This window comes from Leucopleurus acutus (genome assembly GCF_964270905.1).
Source record: "Leucopleurus acutus genome assembly, chromosome: 11".
Classification (NCBI taxonomy): domain Eukaryota; kingdom Metazoa; phylum Chordata; class Mammalia; order Artiodactyla; family Delphinidae; genus Leucopleurus; species Leucopleurus acutus.
In genome coordinates this window covers 95658618-95672014 of record NC_139152.1, presented here as the reverse complement: position 1 = coordinate 95672014, position 13397 = coordinate 95658618, and the positions used below count along the sequence as shown (strand labels likewise).

Here is a 13397-nt window from a genome sequence, read left to right as displayed (position 1 = left end):
CTTTTTAATGATGGCCATTCTGACTGGTGTGAGGTGATACCTCATTGTAGTTTCTTTTTTTTTTTTTGGCTGTGTTGGGTCTTCGTTGCTGCACACGGGCTTTCTCTAGTTGTGGTGAGCGGGGGCTACTCTTCATTGTGGTGTGCAGGCTTCTCATTGTGGTGGCTTCTCTTGTTGCGGAGCACGGGCTCTAGGCACACGGGCTTCAGCAGTTGTGGCACGTGGGCTTCAGTAGTCGTGGCATGCGGGCTCAGTAGTTGTGGCACACGGGCTTAGTTGCTCTGCAGCATGTGGGATCTTCCCAGACCAGGGCTTGAACCCGTGTCCCCTGCATTGGCAGGTGGATTCTTAACCACTGCGCCACCAGGGAAGTCCCCTCATTGTAGTTTTGATTTGCACTTCTCTGATAATTAGTGATGTTGAGCATCTTTTCATGTGCCTATTGGCCATCTACATGTCTTCCTTGGAGAAATGTCTATTTAGGTCTTCTGTTCATTTTTTGATTGGGTTGTTTTTTTGTTATCGAGTTGTGTGAGCTGTTTGTGTATTATTGAAATTAAGCCCTTGTCGGTCACGTCATTTGCAAATATTTTCTCCCATTCCGTAGGTTGTCTTTTCGTTTTGTTTATGGCTTCCTTTGCTGTGCGAAAGCTTGTAAGTTTGATTAGGTCCCATTTTTAAATTTCTATTGCCTTGGGAGACTGACCTAAGAAAACATTGCTACGGGGCTTCCCTGGTGGCACGGTAGTTGAGAGTCCGCCTGCCGATGCAGGGGACATGGGTTCATGCCCTGGTCTGGGAAGATCCCACATGCCGCGGAGCGGCTGGGCCCGTGAGCCATGGCCGCTGAGCCTGTGCCTCCGGAGGCTGTGCTCCGCAACGGGAGAGGCCACAACAATGAGAGGCCCGCGTACCGCAAAAAAAAAAAAAAAAAAAAGAAAACATTGCTACGATTTATGAGAGAGCTTTAATTTTTAATGGTGAGGGTGGAAGTCCAGTTGAAGTGAGTTGAAGAGGGAAGAGAAGAAAAGTAGTCATCAGCATGAAGATAGTATGTGATTTCAGCCATTTAAAAAATATATAATATATACATGTTGAAGGTAATATAAAAAGGAATATGGCTGATTTTGTGGTAGGAGTATGGGGCTCATTAGTTTTGATTTTAAATGTTCTCTTTTTTGAAAAAGTACAGAGGTATTGTGTTTAAAAATAATATATCACATCAAAAATTGTACATGAATGTTCACAACAGCATTATTTACAATAGTCCAAAAGTGGCAACAAAACGAAAACAAAAAACCAAAAGTGGAAACAATCCAAATGTCCATCAAGTGATGAATGGATAAACAAAATGTGTATATCCATACAATGGAATATTATTCATCCATAAAAAGGAATGAAGTACTGACACATGTACCAACATGGATGAACCTTGAAAACATTATGCTCAGTGAAGGAAGCCAGTCACAAAAGACCACACGATGTGTAATTCTATTTATATAAAATGCTCAGAATAGGCAAATCCATAGAGAAGGAAGGTAGATTAGTGGTTGCCAGGGGCTGGAGGGAGGGGGAAATAGGGAATTACTACTAGTGGGTATGTGGTTTCTTTTGGGGGTGATGAAAATATTCTGGAATTAGTGGTGATGGTTGCACAACAGTGAATATACTGAAAACCTCTGAATTGTATACTTTAAAAGGGTGATTTTTATGGTACATGAATTATATCTCAATTTTAAAAATTACAGTTTAAGTACAGAACACTGAGGGAATAAGAATGAGTCCTTGAGTTTTCTGAGGTCCACAAATGAAGCCTGAACTTAAAACAACCATGCAGTTTCTCTGTATCCTGCCCTCCTCTTCCTCTCACAGGGCTACTACTTATCACCTCAAATATCCATCTCCACAGGGATTTATACGAAACCAAAGAAAGCAAAAGTGAAAAAAAAAGGTGCAAACTATTAGAGATAGCTTATATATATAACTGTGAAAAGGATCACTTTCTCTCTCATTTGTAACTAACACTTTTCTAACACTGCTCAGCATGAATCTGACATCTTAACAGCAACTGTGAAGTCAGGAACTCCCTAAGCTGCTGAAACCAGGTTTCCACACCAATTTTTTGTTTTGTTTTGTTTAAGGCTAAACAAGATCCCCAGGTGTATGACTTCACATGGAGTTGCAGTTTCTTTCCAGTACACTGAAATGAAATACTCTGCCCAAAGCAAAAGTCACTAAAAGCAGTTTAAAGGAAAAAGATGCTTATAAACCAGGAGACCAGAAAAGTACATCAATTTGCAAGACAGACTCTAAGGGGGGAAAAAATGCTATTTCCGAATCTACTTGTACAGATATGCCTCCCCGTCCCGAGTTTTCTCCACAGATCGGGCGCTTACTTGGTCCCCAGCCACACCCGAGCTGGGGTCAGGTAGGACACTGGCTGTCAGAGCCCGAGGCTCAGGGGAGCTTCTTCCGAGCACTTCTGGGCACTTTACACAGTTCCGCTCTTTTCTACTGAGAACACAGATGACAGACTTAAGTGGTAGCAGGATACATGTAAGCTATAGGTCAGAAGAAAATCTCTGCAGCATATACAGTCACTGGGTTTATCATGGGAAGGAAGTGCGGGACTCTCCTCTGAGTTTTGTAATTATACTAACACAATGACATTAACAGAAATCAAAATTTTTTAAAATTCTGCTATTTCCTAAAATTTTTTAAAAAGTTTGCCATCTCAATAAATCACACTTTCTTCTTTCCTATGCTCTCTTTTGGTTTTTCTCTACACACATACACAGTTCTTATATTTCAGATTTTAAAATATTTTTCTCTACTGCACATCAAATTATCAGCATTTCCCCAGTAATCATGCAGTATTTATAACCATATGTCCTATAATTTACTAATGTAGTCATCTGTAGATACAACATTTAAGCACCTAACAGCAATTTTTGCAATAAAAACAGTGCTGTGAGGAACTTGCCCTTTGAGGATTTTTTTAAATGAAGTATATTTGTCTAGTTTGGGAGAGGATTTGGATTTTTAAAAAATGTGCCTTTTCTACTTTATAGTGTCAGCTTTGTAAACAGAATCAAAGAATAGATTAGTAACAAATTATTGCTATTTGAGTTTAATACGTCACTTGAAGCAAGGTAATTAACCTAGTGATCCCTAAAATGAACCTAAAATTTTATAATATTATAATAATAGGACAGTGGAAAATTACTATTTTAATAGTTGGCTCTTGGGACTTCCCTGATGGCACAGTGGTTAAGAATCCGCCTGCAAGGACTTCCCTGGTGGCGAAGTGCTTGAGAATCCACTTGCCAATGCAGGGGACACGGGTTCAATCCCTGGTCCGGGAAGATCCCACATGCCGCAGATCAGCTAAGCCCATGTGCCACAACTACTGAGCCTGTGCTCTAGAGCCGGAGAGGCACAACTACTGAGCCTGAGCGCCTAGAGCCCGTGCTCTGCTACAAGAGAAGCCACCGCATTGAGAAGCCCACGCACCTCAACAAAGAGTAGACCCCGCTTGCCACAACTAGAGAAAGCCCACGCACAGCACCGAAGACCCAATGAAGAAAGAAAGAAGGAAGGAAGGAAGGAAGGAAGGAAGGAAGGAAGGAAGGAAGGAAGGAAGGGCAGGAGGGAGGAAGGGAGGAAGGGAGGAAGGAAGGAAAGGAATCTGCCTGCGTCCGGGAAGAGCCCACATGCCACGGAGCAACTAAGCCCGCGTGCCACAACTACTGAAGCCCGTGTGCCTAGAGCCTGTGCTCTAGGCAACAAGAGAAGCCACCGCAATGAGAAGCCCGCACACCACAATGAAGAGTAGCCTCTGCTTGCCGCAACTCGAGAAAGCCCGCGTGCAGCAACGGAGACCCAACGCAGCCAAAAATAAATAAATAAATTTATTTAAAAAAGTAAAGTTGGCTCCAGAATGCTTCCCAGAGAGGAGGTTTATCTTTGGGAAAATATTTTGGTAAGCTCCTTAAAGGTGGAAGGTAAACCTTGAAGCCACAGATTAGAAAAGGAGAGATCTATCGATTGTCTAGCAAAGGAAATTAATGGAAATTTGGAGGTAGGGATGGCCTGGACTACAGAGGGGAAGGGAACAGCAGTCCAGAGATGGGTAAGGAGCTGCATCCTTCAGGACAGAGCCACCCATGAGACAGTGACATGCTGCGTGCCTGGGAGTGGGGAGGCCTTAGGGGTGGACCAAATGCCTCTTAAGCAAAGAACAATCCAAACCCCAATTTAAGTTAGTGTGCTGTTGCAAGGTAATACCCCTTTGGCATACATACCTTCAAGAAAGCCTGCTGGACTCATAATAGCCTTGACTGTGGCTTGAGGGGAAAATCAAAGAAAGGTCTGAAAATAGGGATAATAATTCCTACCTTACACGTTGTTATGAGAATTAAAGAAGTTAAATTTGAAAAACCTGGGGGAGGGTGTTGGCCTTCTCACATAATGTGGGATATAGGGCTTATGTCCATTTTATTGACATTCCAAGGTAAGTGATTTAGACTGATTATGTAATGTACGTTTTATTAGCTTATCTTATTTCTTTATTTAGGCATATAAAATAACTACTTTTAAAAAATACAAGCTACACTTCAGCAATACCATGGAGTTTAGTTCCCTGACTTTACAATATTGTTCCCTTTCTCTTAAATGAACTCCATCAGTGGTCCTCAAACTGCAGAGTGTATCAGAATCACCTGGAGGGCTTCTTTAAAACCCAGACAGGGCTTCCCTGGTGGCGCAGTGGTTAAGAATCTGCCTGTCAATGCAAGGGACTGGGTTCGAGCCCTGTTCTGGGAAGATCCCACAGGCCGCGGAGCAACTAAGCCCGTGCGCCACAACTACTGAGCCTGCGCTCTAGAGCCCGCGAGCCACAACTACTGAGCCCGCGTGCCTAGAGCCCATGCTCCGCAACAAGAGAAGCCACTGCAATGAGAAGCCCGCGCACCGCAACGAAGAGTAGCCCCCTCTCACCGCAACTAGAGAAAGCCCGCGCACAGCAACAAAGTCCCAATGCAGCCAAAAATAAGTAAATAAATTAGAAAAACACAAAAACAGACAGCTCTTAAAACCCAGACAGCTGGGGTCCACCCCTCAGAATTTCTGATTCTGCAGATTCTACTCTCTACCCAGCACAGAAATCCTTTTTAAATGCAACTGATTATTTCCTTCTCCTCTTTAAAGCCCCTTTTCTTCCCTCTGACTTTTGGAAAAAAAGTCCAAATTTGTTAACTTGACTTTTAAGATTGCATGAGCTGGCAGTCCCCGCTGACCGTTCCAGCTTCATCTCTCAGCCTTGGACGCTCGCTCGATGCTCCAGCCGCAGCACCCTTCTTTCAGACCTTAGAACCCACCACTTTCTCTTAGAGCATGCTGCTAAATGAAGCAATTACCACAGTATGGAAAGAAAGTCTCAAAACTTGAGCCCCACCAAACACCACGATAAAGCAGCTAGTGGCACTAATCTTCTAGAACTGGCTCCCCCCTCCAGTCACCCCAATCATTCTTGTTGAAAACATGTTTATTATTCACTTTATTCTTAATCTCCCCAGTGAAAAAGGCATCCAAATTTCTCAAACTGCCTCCTTCCAAACAGGCATCAGCTAAAGAGCAAAACGACCCAGGAATCAACACCTGGGTGCGCTCCACTCCCTCCACTCCCGCTCCCACAGGCTTACAGCTGGGGCTGTTTCCCCGTCCCTGAGTCAATATTTTCTTTGTGACCAGAGATAGTGTTCCTTCAGGCAAGATTTAGGCATGACTGTGCCAGGTAGGGCACGGACTGGAAACACAGACGAGGGAAACAGGACTCTCCCCGCCAGAACTCCACAAGCCCAGATATGGCTCTCCCTCTCCCGCGCAGCAGCACCAGGTAAATGAGGCTCTCCTGTGCAGGCTTCTGCACCAGGCCCATCCACTCTAGGTCTTCCTGTAAAATAATCACCCAAGGTAATCTGATCACTTCCCTGAGTACCTCCCAGGATCACTCCGCTAAGATTTACAGCCTGGAAGCACCTGGACTGCGATAAGGAAAGCAGAAGCAATGTGCTGCATGGACCTTCTGTCATTCCCACCACCAGGGCTGGGGAGCAACACCCTCCTTAGAAGTAAAAGTGAAACAAACCACGGGTGCCTAACCTCAACTGGACATTCAGGTAGCTCTGAAAAATGCAGACAAGAGTTTCTGAGGAAAATAAAGCTCCTTGAGGGCTGACTGGCAAAAAAGGGCACTGCAATATTTATATTTAAAGCTTTATATTAACATAGGAGCTTCGGGCACTTAAAAGGAACAGATCATAAATATAGTTAACAAAGTCCCTATTCCTCATATAATTAAACCATAGAGGTCAAAAACTACCTTTAAGTCACTCATTTGGCCATACCATCTATATAATTACTGGGAATTTTTCATTTGCAGATATGAAAACACCTACCTAATAACCCTAGAGTATGGTAATCCAATCCTATGTACTTTGTGGCAGTGGTTAGATGGAGGTATTAGAAGGGAGATACAATGAAAGAAGGAAAAGTGTTTACTGAGCATTTACCATACTTACTAAGCACTCCCCATTTTACACTTGAGAAAACCAGGGCTCAGAGAGGTTAAGCAGCTTGTCCATACCAGTCAGTGAGTCAGAAGTGACTCCTAAGTGGTCCCTCTCTACCACACTGACTAGTACAACTGAGTTGTCAATTCTCCAGCACAGTGCTCTGGGAAGACACAGAAGCCACTTGTGCATGTGTAAGAACAATGTACCTTGACTTGGGAATGGAGCCCAGTGGGAGCCAGGCAGAGTTAAAACATGATACAAGCAACTGTATTAAGAAACATAAATTTTTGTGAAAATTCCAAATTAAATATAAATTAGGAGAGAATCCCCATAGTACAAGAGCAAATGAATTTCTCTAACAGACCTGCACCTATGTTTAGAGATCATTAGCTTCTTCAGTGCTGGGCGCAGGGCAAAGGCTCTTAGATCAGTCACGAATGATGGAGTTAGAAGGATCTTTGAGTTCATCTCCCTCTTACTTTTTTCAAAAGAAAGAAACTGAGGCTAAAGACATCAAAAGACTCATTTAAAGCCGTAAAGAGAGTAGGTGACACAGCCAGACCAGAAGCTAAGTCTGCTATTTCCACTATCCCAACCTCAAACTGAATCAAAAACTTGGGAACAACATGGTAACAGGCAAACTGCATTACACTCAGACCAGCATCATTATCACCAGAAATTTCAGGAAAGATGTCAGAGGAGGTTGTCCTCCTGCTGTTATAAACCTTAGGGTTAGACAATAACTTTTTTTTTTTTTTGGCTGCGCGGCATGAGGGATCTTAGTTCCCCGACCAGGGATCGAACCCATGCTCCCTGCATTGGAAATGCAGAGTCTTAACCACTGGACGACCAGGGAAGTCCCAGGAAGTTGCAATTTTAAATTAGGTGTTCAGGGAAGGCTCAATGAGAAGGTGATGTGAAGAACGTAAGGGGCAGGACTTCCCTGGTGGTGCAGTGGGTAAGAATCCACCTGCCAATGCAGGGGACACGGGTTCAATCCCTGGTCCGGGAAGATCCCACGTGCCGCGGAGCAACTAAGCCCATGCACCTCAACTACTGAGCCTGTGATCTAGAGCCCGTGTGCCACAACTACTGAAGCCCGTGCACCTAGAGCCCGTGCTCCGCAACAAGAGAAGCCACCGCAATGAGAAGCCCGCACACTGCAATGAAGAGTAGCCCGCACTCTCTACAACTAGAGAAAGCCCGTGTGCAGCAACGAAGACCCAGCATGACCAAAAATAAATAATTTAAAAAAAAACTGTTAAAAAAAAAAGAAAAGAATGTAAGGGGCTGGGTGAAGCAGGAGTGTGGGACAGAGACAACAGGAAACCAGGCTGGCCATACAGGGAAAGGCAGGAACAGTCTGTTCTAGAACAATCTCTAGGGCTCAGAGTCTGGAGACTGAGATTTCAATCAGAGAATAATTGAGGAGAACTTTACAGGTCATTTAGTACAACTACCCATCACATTATTAAACACCTTTATTACAACTCTCAGGTGACCATCTTGTCACTGTTCCTCACCCTAAGTGCGCATAATACTACTATAAAGGGTAGTTGTGATGACTGAGCTAATAGAAGTAAAATTCTTAGAACTGTGCCAAGTCTATAGTAAACACCAATAAATAAGAGCTATTATCGAGTGGTGACAGTAGTAGTAATTATCCCAATTTTACAGATAAGCAAAATGAGGCATTGGGAAGCAATATCACTGTGTTAAGTTTTCAAAGTTTAAAGTGGTAGAGCCAGAATTTGAACTTTATTGTAGGTGCTAATTACTATATCCCACTGACTTCAAAAGCAAAAACAAAACAAAAAAGTGGTACTTGGACTTTAATCCTATAACCTCAAGTCACACAAATTAATGATATTTACAAATGAAACTCAAACACAAGAAGAGGGAAATGATCTGTTGTTTCATGTATTTAGAATGTTAGCTAGAAGGCTAACTAGGTATCTAGGAAGACCAGGAATAGTTGTATGGTTTTGTTAAGGAAAAAAAAAAAATCTATTAGCCCTAATTGGAAATCAGGCCCTTCCCAAGAATAAGCCTTCTGATTACTGGACTGGTGCTTCCAATCTCATTTCTCACGTTAACTCTTACTGATAAAGGTATTTAATGATTCCAAAGAAATTAACTTCCCCAAACAATCCAGAACATTAGCACAGAAAAAAAATACATACAAAACCTACATCACAAACACTTAGAAAAAGCAGAGATGTGTTTATAACTGCAAAAGAGGCATAATATTGGAAGTGAAAACACACAGTTAACTGTGCCTACAGAAAAGAGGTGAACGTCTCTCTCCTCATTTATGAATTGTGAGCATAAATTAACAAGCCTAAATGTTCAAAAAGGGGAGGTGATTATATGTATACTATTTCAAACAATGGTGTCTTCAAAATCAGTTCATAAACCACACTGAACGTCAGCGTCGTTACTTCAGTCACATGGTGCTGCTGGGAGTCTAGCACCTCCCGCGAGCTGAACAACATCCTGTGAGGTATTCACTCCACAAACATCTACTGACCAGTGTTCTAGGAGAGAGGAGTGGGGTGGTGAAAAAGACAAAGGCCCTACTTTCACAGAGCTGACACTGTAGGCAGGTATTATGAAGAAGAAATTAAGGCTCAGGTCCCAGGTCTGGCAGACTCTAAAGCCTACACTGTATATTTCAACTGTACCATCTCTCACTGGAGAGATACAACTTCTAACAACTTCTGAAAGTCCACACCTAAGCATGCAGTCCTGACACCACTGTCTGGAACAACTTAGGGTTTCTCTCTGTTGGCAGTCCACTATCACCTTCTCAGTGAAGTCTTCCTCCCCCACTCCCAAGAGCAAAGACTGCTCGGTCAGGAGTTAACATACAGTGACATGTATGAAATTCTTTTTCTCCCTCATTAGCTCCTAAACTCCCTCAGGGCAAGAACCATATCTCAGCCTCTTTGTAAGTCTAGAAGATGGTACCTAAGGTAGGTATTCAATCAATGGCTGAGTGGAGTTCATGAGAAAAATTTCAATAGAGTCGAGGGGTGGGGGCCAGACTGCAATGAAATAAGGAGTAAACGGAAGAGAAGGGCATAGAGTTTGCTTTTTAAGGACAAATCTAGAAAGGAAACAGATGGGAAGTGACAGTAGTTTGAAGAAGAAAGGTGGCCACAGGAAAGGTGGGTTTTTTTGTTTTTTTCTTTGAGAATGAGAAAGACTTGAACATATATGTTGGTAGGATAGTACAGTGCAGCAGGAAGAGCGGGGATGTCAGAATCAGAGACCTGAATTTGCATTCTGGCCCTGTCACTATGTCTGTGGACAAATCACTTAACCTCTGTACTTCAACTTACACGCATATAAAATGACAATGATAAACCTGCACTTCACTGTGACGATTACAGCACTTGGCAAAGAGAAGAGATTCAGTAAGTGGTACCAATGATTATTACCGTATGTGGAAGCCTGGACTCTGGTGTGCTAACCCCTCCCGCATAGTTTGTGCTTCAGTCCAGATTTCCTGTCTCACTCCTTGTGTAATATGTGACGGCAAAGAAACAAGATCCTTATTTCTCCTGTATGTGCCACCCTCTGTGCTATTCCACTTCCTTGTGACAGTCTGCATGAGCTCATGAATGGCTGCTGTGGAAAATTACTGATGTCACCAGCTGAGGAAGAGAGACAATCTGGAGAATAAGCAGATGAAACTGATGTTAAATTATCAAATGTACCAGATTTTGAGCTCCTGCCAAAGCGTTCATTGAGAACTAGGAAGAGAGAAACCAAAAACACAAACACACAGAACCTTGTTTAAGTTTCTAAGCCAACAAGGTGTCCCCAGCATCCACTCTGGGCACTGAAAGATGGCGGTATGATAAAAGAGATGATTCCTGAGGTCCTTTCTCAATATTTTACCCTGACGTCAGGTTCATTTCTGTGAGGTACCTCACCGACTCTTCTGTCAACCTGACAAGTTCCCAAATTCACAAGATTAATATTTAACAATTTTTGTTCACAGCCTTCTAAAGTTGACGCCATGGGTCGTGTTCACCTGTTACCTATATCTGGTCAAGAGAAACACCTCACCCCGGCCCTCTCTCCCAGATTACACACACCCATGCTTAAAAAGGGATAGAAGAGGGCTAAAGCCCAGGCTAATGTAACAATTAGTGATGAAAAGGCTAGAGGCACCTGTGATTATTAAAAGACAGGAAAGATGTTGACTATTATTTAGAATCAATTACCAGCTAATTATGGAGAACATAAATAAATATGTAAAACAAAGAAGATATAACTCCATCGTTTAGAGTTCAGAGAGAACTGGAGGATACGGAAAAGAGATGAGGAGGAAATATATGTGTACCTACAAACTTAATCATCAACAATCACAAAAGCTACAAATAAACAAGTCCAAGTTGAAAATTCACTTTTTGTGAAACAGAGTCTGATTAGGAACTTGAATTTACCAAGAAAGAAAAAGAAAGAAGGGTAAAGAATATTCCAGACACCTCTAAATATCCCACCAAAGAGCAAGCAAAAAAGGGCCACCAACCCACCACAAATCGCATATGCAGCACAAGACTGGAAAATATGATACAGTCATTCGTCACCAAAAAGAGACTTTAAATCACCTCTCCCCCCCCGCCCCATATAAAAAGCATCTTGGATCTATCATTAAACCATGTATGAGAACAATTTTCAAAATTCCAATCCTAACCACACTGGCTGAGTCCTGGATAGTACATGCCTCAATTTCTCCAGCGTTAAAAACCCATATTACAGTGTGTTCAGAGTCTGGCCAGAATCTGAGCCTGTGTTCTGACCCCAGACTTGAATCTTTAAGGTAAAGTTACAAGTCACACCTGAAGAGGACTCCGCTGCTGTAAACGTATTCGAAGCAGCCGTTTTATCAAAAAAACCCAAAATACAAAAAAGGTCGCCGGCCTGAGGTGCGGCTTCTGTAAATTGCTCCCAGCCGCAGGAGGGGGCCGTTATCGGCTCGAGCCCCCAAGGCACTACAGCTCAGGCGCCGGGAGCCCCCCATTCCCGCTGGGCCGGCTGGGGGTCCCTCCCCGGGAGGCCGCCCCCCGCCCCGAGCACCGCCCGCGCCCCTCAGGCCTCGCGCCCGACCTCGAGAGCCCGGGCCTAGCCGGGACCCCAGCCCCGCGCGCCGCACGAGCGAGGGCCGGCCGGCGACGGCGCCGCCTTGCCCCTCGGCCCGTAAGTCCGTGGGCCAGTCGGTCGGTCCACAGCCCCTAGCGTCCCCACCGGAGGGGCATGGGTGGGCGCCGGGCCCCGCAGACCCAGCGAGTCTCGGCCAACCTCTCGCTCCGCACTCACCTGCCCCGCGGGGTACGTCCAGCTGCCCCGCAGCCGCGGGTCTCCGCCACCACCGTGCCAACGCTTGTCAGCTCCAAGCTCGGTCCCTGTCGGCCCTCGGCGGCGCCACCGCGCACGCGCGCCGGGCCGAGCGGGCGGCCGCGGGGCATGCTGGGGGCTGTAGTCTTTCGGGTCCGTTGGCCGGGAGCTGCGGTGGGGTCTGCGCGCTTCTGGACCCCGCACACCAGCCCCCTTTCGGAGACTAGGCCGTGTCCTCCGGCGTGGGGGGTGGGGGGTACTGGGGGTGGAGGTGGAGAGGCGACCTTCGAAGCCCAATTTTGGCCTAGCGATGCCCACCTGGCCTCCCGTCTGCGCTGCAGCCCTACGAGTTAGGGGAATATGGGGTCGACCAGTGATCAGGATGGGGGATAGACGCGGCAGGGCTCTGGGAAGGAGCGGCTTACCTGATATTAATTTTCTAAACATTTAAGTGCCTTCTTTACGGGTGTACAAACCAGTCCTAGGCCAGCCTGATCCACTCTTACACAATTCACAAGCCTTGGAAGGAGCCGCAACTAGTAACAAATTGGTTGAAGTCCTACCCAAGAAATTCAATCTTCAGGCATAATGCAATGAGAGGGTGTAGTCAGAGGCCTGCATTTAAGTCTATCAACCATGCTAACATTTGGCTCACCCATAAAATGAGAATGTGAACTTGTGGTGGTTGTGAGAACTGGATGCTGTCTGAGAAAATGTTAAAGTGCAGTACGAATGAACAGTCCATGATGGCAGCAGCGCCCGTCTCCATTTGATATCCAGGTCCCAGTGGACATCAGGCTCTAGTTTTAAAAAAAAGAAAAAGAAAAAGCACTTGCCATGTTTTAGAAAGGTCACCAAAAGCTGTAACAGGATTACAGGAATATTTTTCTAGAAACTTCACCCTACTCTGAAGAGATATACCACAATTTCGTTTTAGAGCTGCTTATTAACCTGAGCTCAGGTTCCTAAGGGTGTTCCAAGGTGGGGATGATGCAGTGAATTAACGGGAGCCACAGGTGAAGCCTACAAAACACACTAAGGCATTCTCAATCATGACCTCATTGTATTATGCTCACTTTACAAAGCACTTTCATGTTATTCACAAACACTCCTGTGGCAAAAGCTGGGCAAATTTTATCATTAGAATTTTGCAGAGAACTTGGCCAAAATATCAATAATGGGAACTAATAGTGGTTGAAGAACTGCAGATACAGAGGGTCAACTCTAAAGTTATATGTGGATTTTCAACCACACAGAAGTCAGTGCCTCTAACCCCCACGTTGTTCAAGGGTCAACTGTCCTTGGCCTGTACTCTCACAACTAGCACTATCCTAGTTACAACTTTATAAAGCCATGGCAGAGGTGTAACACTGTCCCATAGTTTTAAACTTCCGAGTGCCCTAGAGCCATATCAGTGGAAGGCTCCATTTGTGGATGCAAACTTGACCCGAAGCATTCATGGCTCCAGTCTCC

At 44.7% G+C, this 13397-nt stretch overlaps 1 protein-coding gene across 2 annotated transcripts in view; it reads right to left on the bottom strand.

Annotated features, from left to right (window-relative positions):
• SGSM3 (small G protein signaling modulator 3) overlaps positions 1-11977 on the bottom strand; it is a 34335-nt gene extending 22358 nt beyond the window's left edge. For both annotated transcript variants that reach the window (XM_082849699.1, XM_082849700.1), the window contains exon 1: positions 11907-11977. The gene's annotated coding sequence lies outside the window, so the exon portion shown is untranslated. The remainder of the gene's footprint in view (positions 1-11906) is intronic.
• Between the last annotated feature and the right edge of the window lie 1420 nt (positions 11978-13397).